This window comes from Diceros bicornis, chromosome 10, assembly GCF_020826845.1.
Source record: "Diceros bicornis minor isolate mBicDic1 chromosome 10, mDicBic1.mat.cur, whole genome shotgun sequence".
In the NCBI taxonomy this organism is placed as follows: domain Eukaryota; kingdom Metazoa; phylum Chordata; class Mammalia; order Perissodactyla; family Rhinocerotidae; genus Diceros; species Diceros bicornis.
In genome coordinates, this window is record NC_080749.1 from 6685468 (window position 1) to 6692367 (window position 6900).

Here is a 6900-nt window from a genome sequence, read left to right on the forward strand (position 1 = left end):
TGAGAAACCCCTGTGGATTCAGCTTAGGTTCCTAGATTGGGGATGGGAGTCCCAATACACTTCTTGCCAACACGCCTACGTAATTCCTAACTGGCTGAGAGCAGATGGTAAGGAATATTTCCCAGGGTAACCGACCTTTTGCTGGTAGCCAAGCAAAGAAGTGACCGTGGGAAAGGAACTATGATGTTTCTAGTTCCAGCTCCTTTCTTTAGAAAGTTGTCCCCTTCATGCTCACTCCTTCTCAGCCAGAATCCTGGTTCTATGCTTCAAATGCGGGACACTTTGGGAAAGTCTCTTTCCTTCTCTGGGACTTTATTTCCATATTCTTTATGGTGGGCATGGGAATACACTAGAAAGCATTCTTATTCTATATTTCTTTGGAAATTAGCAGTATGGGGTTGAAGGCTGAGGGAGGTGGCAAGGCAAGGATATGGTTAGAGAGTGAGATAGTTACAGTATTTGTATCCATGAGAGTCCAGAAGGAATAGATGACATTATCAACATGGTTTAATTTAATAGATTTTTAAGGAAAGACCCTATTTACACAAGCGTGGGCAGGGCTAAGAGAACAGATATAGGACAATTCACCCAGGCACTAGTGACAGTTGAAGTCGTTAACACTCTTGGTCTGAAGGAGGATGGAAAGGAGCTGTGCCACCAGCATTCGGTGATAGTTGGATCCATGTTAGAATAGCTGCCTAAAAAAAATGAAGAGGGAGCATGAGGATAAACACCTTCCTCCCTCTCTTCTCTCTGCTTGTCTCCTGCTGGGTCCTCCCATCTTCTAATCTGCTCTTGGTGCATGCTGTTGGCTAACGTCAATCAAAAGCTGGAAAACAAGGGAGTCCAGAGAAAGCAGTCTCCACAGATGAGACTCTCCGGGCATAGAGCAGGGAACAGAAGGTCCAGCTGAGGATCTGAGAGGCAATCAAAGCATTACCGTCACAGTAGCATGGCTGCCAGAAAAAATCAACCCCAGTGTGCTATTATTCAAACACAACAGAAATCTATTTCTTTCTCAGGTAATAGTCCAGAATGGATTTTCCTGCTTCGCAGGTGCCTCTACTGCACTCAGTGATTCAGGGACTCAGAGACTCTCCAGTTTATGATTCTACCTCCTCCTAGGGTGTCACCAGTGTCAGCATCCTACCATCAGAAGAAAAAAAAAACATAGAGGTGCGCCTATGGTAGGTTTCTTATGGGCCATGCCTGGAATCGGCAAGTATCATTCATACTCACCCTTCTCTGGAGACAATTTGGTTACATTTCCACACCAAACTACAAGGAATGCAATGCAACGAAGACTACTTTGTGCTCCCACAAAGGGAGGATAGAATTTTGTAACCAGCTAGTAGCTAGGAGAGGACTTTACAGAATCCGGTATTCCAAGTTCTCTAAAAGATCTTTTTTCTATCATTTTAGACTAGTAACTCTGAGAGGGAGATGATGAGTTAAAATTACGAAACCTACCCTCACCCACATAGCAAGACGAAATCCTAAAGTGGCTTTTCAGGCCCTGAACACGTGCTAAAAATATTCAGAGTGATGACTGTTTCACTCTGTACTCCAAATCGACACGCGCACAGGTGTTTCTCTCACCGCTGCCTCTGTCAGTGTTATCTCCTCCCTTTCTTCTCACCCGTGCCCTGTGGATTACTTCTGTACTGAGCTTCACAAGTTGACTTCACCCACAGTCTATCCCAGGCTCAGAGACCCCAGCTGCCACAATCCAATGTCCCACTGGGTTGGCCTCAAGCCCTGGGACTGGAAACTGGTTGCAATTCCTTCAGTGCACCATAGGAAAAAGAATTGCAGATGTAAAGATTTCTGCACAAAGAACTCACCTTGTATCATCTGTAAGTACTTAGTCTCATTAAACATCCAACCTTTAGAGACCAATGAAAATTGATATGATGTCACATTAAACCTTGAAATCATGATGGATGTTTTTGATAGGTTTTTTTTTTTTTTTTTGGTCAATAACTCACTTGAATGAATCTCCATTTATTTTCAGAAAATTATTTTTGGGTTCATTCAGGAGACATAAGTGCGAAGAACAGCAAAAGCCGTCGTGGTCTGAGCTCGTGAGCCCGGCTGTTTCCCTCAGTGTTCTCCACCGTGATCCTCAGACCGTCACAGAAGCTGTGCTGTTAGTGGCGGAATAATACATCAGAACCAGCTGCACTGCTGGCAGTTGGGCTTCAGCGCATGATTTTCTTCATACCTCAGCCATAATGATTTGAACTAGAGAAGACTTGTCATTTACGCGAAATGTTCTACAACATTCTAGATTCCCCAAATTTGCATACACTGTAGCATGTAATTCCAACCTTAGATGCAGTAAATATAACTGGAAAATGTAGCTGAACCCTATAGGCCCTGAATTGTTCTGTAAATACAGAACCAAAGTAATTTATAAAGCTATTTTCTGGTTAAGAATCACCTTTTCTCTTCATTGCCACTGTACACATTAGCAGTTGGCTTTCTTTTCAGGGTCATTTTCTGCGAAAAAATAAAGTCTTCGTACTTTTGCCACAGTTGTGCTTAAGCAACGAGGAGAGAAAAGCTGCGCAGTACCATTGAGCAGGACTTGCCTGCGAGGTCTCCCAGCCCTCAGAAAATTCCATATTGTTCTAGAGATCCAGATTTTGGGGCATCTGCATTTGAAGTGCGGACTGCTCAGAGGGCCCTGCACCTGTCGTTTGTCCTCCTAACTCTGGACCAGTGTCTATACCCTCTGAAAAACTTTTCTAGACCCCAGTGTAAGACAAGTGCCTCGTATGGGTGCACACAATGTCCCGTGCTTTTCTATATCAGGCACTTCTCCGCATGCAAATGTCTGTTTATTAATCATAGTCCTGCATTAGACTTTGAGCTCCTTGACCAGGTACTGTGACTCAAAAATCACATGGATACTTTCCTTGAGAGTTGTGTGGAGATATTTTATCAACTATTGCAAGATTAAGTCATAGGTGTGAGAGCTGGAATTTGCCCCTACACTGACTCCAAAGCCCATAACTGTCCAGTGCATCTCCAAACCAGCAGGCAAGTTGGTTTAATGAACTTCCATAGCCTCTACTTACACACTTCTGGTAAACAGTTCTGGTTGTAGGAAGTCACTTATCTCAGGGGCTGTGTAAATTCAGCCTCAAGAAATTGTTGAGATCCTCTTGGCATATAAATAGGAAAAAAGCACCCCCTTGCTGTGGAGTGGCTAGACCTAACACAAATCCTAGCTCATATTTAGGCAAAATAATTTTAACATTATTTACCCTATTTCCTTTCTCCAACATCTGCTGTCCCCTCTTACTGCCCTAGCTATGTTTCTGAGTTCCACTCCAAAATTTGCACTGCCTCTTTCAGGATTATGTGCTGGTAAGTGTTTACCAACCAGCATGGGCCAGGGGCCGAGAGGGAACCCTGATTTGTAGTGTTTGCCAATTTTAAGCTAAAACATTTGTCCAAGCATTTTAAGGACAAGGACAAGATGGTGGAAGGTGGATCAAAATTATGTGAAGAGGCAAATGTCAAGATGACAGAAAGAAGGGTAAATATCCTTGTCTATGGGCATTTGGAATAGGAGATGGGATTAGGGTATCTTGAGAGGGTATTGGTGGTGGAGTAAGGGTGATACAGCCACAGCAAGAAAGGAAGGGGTCCGTAACCGGACACTGCACTTCTATTCCTGTGGCCTAAGCTCATGTTGCTTTCTTTTGGTGGCTGCCGGACTGTGTTAGCGCATGTGCAGGAGAAGCCACTGCTGAGAAAGCAATGCCATGATGAAGAGTATCCACAGCGGTGAGAGGAACAAATCTTGGGAGCAGTTTACTTTGAACCTCACAAGAGGTGAGTTCCTCTTGGGCAACTTCTGAACAAATTTCTGCCTCCTGCAGCATTAGTGTGATGTTAAAATCAGGGCTAGGCTTACCTTAGCTGAAGCAAGAGACTTTATATTGTGGCCACTTGGGGGACCCCCAGGTCACAAATCTCTGCTGACCACCTTCTAGTGCAATAATTCTCTTCCTAAATACTCTGTGTTGTCCACTTTCAAAACCACACAGGTAAGTGAGGCAAGGGATGTCACATTGGATTTCTTTTGCATGTCACCTCAAATAGATTAGTAGTGATTGCCTAGAGAGCTGTGTTGCAAAACAGTCAGAGTCTGAATCTGACCCCAGCACTAAAAGCTCCACGATCAATTAATAATTTCTGCCGTGGGTGCTAGCAGTGAGGAATGGCAGAACGTGGGACAGGTTTTGCCATCTCTGAATAACCCAACAAAAGCAGAGAACTCTTTTCAGATGACCTTATTCATCTACGCACGTTACACATGGTGGCCTGTTCTATTAGCATCTTAAGTATCAGGTTTATCTAGGTAATTAACCATTATCTTAGAAGGCCTTTTAAATCTAGTCATAGAAAATAAGCACTTATTAAGTACATATAGATTGTTTTTTTTAAAACTTTTGTTTTCTCTGCCTTTCATAAAACACTATGGGTGCAGAAAACACAGGACATAATTCCTGATAGTAAGAGGCTTATAGTCTTACTAGGGAGAGAAAATATATATGCAAGCAACAATTAATAGGCACAGCATTACTCATTGTGACAGAATTATGTACTGATATAATAAAGATGATGAAGAGAGTAAACTGTTAATTATGCGGTCTGAGGAACAGACGTGAATTCTACAGTACACCAGATGCTGCTCTGGCCAAAGGGCACTGGAGCAAACAGATTCACCCAACGCTGAACGGAGCTGGGTTCTCTCACAACCATCACAGCACAAGACAAAACAACACAACACAGCCAACATCAACAACAAAAACCAAGCAAACACCAAACATTCTACCTTCTCAGCACTGTATGAAGAGCAAGGGAAGGGCATTCGACAAACCTAGTGGCAGATCTCATCTTTGCCACCCGACTGATTGTGTGGCCTCCAGAGAGTCTTGATGTCTGCAGATCCCAGCTCCCACCTACAAAGTGAGGAGACTAAAACCTCCCTTGCAGAGCTATTTTAAGATTTATGAAGCTGTGTCTACAATCTGGTGCTTAATAGGTTCTCATTAAATGGCAAGACTTGTGACATTATTTCTTCAATTCTAAAATGACATTGATTTTAGGATCGCCCTTGAATTAATAGAAAGTTTTCAGGAGGAAAAAAACCCTTCATCATAATGTACATCTCATTGTACCATGAGTCTACCTTTTAGAAATTGTAAAATGTGAACAAGAAGTGTACTTTAGATAAGTGAAGTGGCACATCATCAGGTCCAGCATGGACAACCAGAACAATCAGAGGACCAGCAGCAAATGCTTCTCTTGAGCTTGTCATGTGCCAGGCACTGTCATCAAACATTTAGTCCTCACAAGAACCCCACCAGGTTGGTCCTATTGACATCCACACTTTATAGACAAGGGAAATGTGGCACTAATATTATAGTGAATTGGCTAAGACCGCATAGCTAGAACGTTACAGAGCCTGAATTTCACCTGGGAAGCCTGGCTCAGAGGATCATGCCCCCAGCACCAGACAGCACTCCCCAGAGTTGCCTGCTGGAAGGTGGCCAGACCACATCAGGGAGGGGACACTGAGGGTTCACAGGGAGGGGGCATGAAAACTGAATTGAGAAGGAAACTGATTCATAACTGAGAAAGATTGGCCTGTGGGCCAAGAGAATGATATAGAGGGTAGCTTAGTAGTGAGGTTGGAAGCCCAGGGAGTCAAGAGAAGAGGGGAGAGCAAGGCGTAAAGCAGGTGAGGCCTAGTGGTTCCAGGAGATGGGCAAACAGCAGACGCTTGTGAAGGTCATGAGTTCTGATGCTTTCTGTCAAGGAGGAAATGGAAATCCTGACACTTTCCTACATGAAAGCAGGTTTTGAGTCCCGTACTTGTTTCTTCTCAGGCCACGGATACCACAAGAGCGAGAGAACAACTGGGGTATGTTATGGATTGAACTGTGTCCCCCTAAAATCCATATGTTGAAGTCCTAATCCCCAGTACCTCAGAATGTGACCTTATTTAGAGAGAGGGTTTTTACAGAGGTAATCGAGTTAAAATGAAGTCATTAGAGGGCCCTAATCCACTATGACTGGTGTCTTTACAAAAAGGGGAAATTTGAACACATACAGGCGTACAGGGAGAACGCCATGTGAACATGAAGATGCCCATCTCCAAGCCAAGGACAGAGACCTGGAATGGATCCTTCTCTCACAGCCTCAGAAGGAACCAACCCTCATAACACCTTAATTTCAGAATTCTAGCCCCCAGAACTGTGAGATCATAAATTTCTGTTATTTAAGCAGCCCAGTTTGTGGTATTTTGTTATGGTAAGCCTGGCAAACGTATACAAGGCATGTTATGAACATTTAGTTATCAATAGGTTTATTATGCCATTCCACATATTTGAAGGAGGGTTGTGTCTTCATGATTCTATGTATTTCATATATGACCATTTGACAAAAAAAACACATTTCAAAAATATGTGTTGGCATATTTTTGTACTTTCCATGTGGTAATTCTAAAGGGACACTCCTCTTTCTGCCTTTTCTCATTCATATACGTGCTCCTACACCAAAAACTAGGGAGATCACTGTGAACATTCATATTGACGAAGGAACATTGGGTAGACTCATTCATTCATCATTCATTCATTCAACAAATATATATACTCATCAGGCTTTGTGAACTGTACTAGTCTGAGACTACAAAGAGTAATAGAGTTGTTGGGATGATCTGTTATGGAAACTAGAACACATAATCAAGCAGTCAATATACTCTGGTTAAGAAATGATATAGTTAGATAGCAAGGGGCTATGGGAGCACCAGAAAGGAACAACTAATTCAGCTAGCAGGCTGGGAGCAGGTAGGGGAGTTAGAGAGAGCTTCCCAGAAGA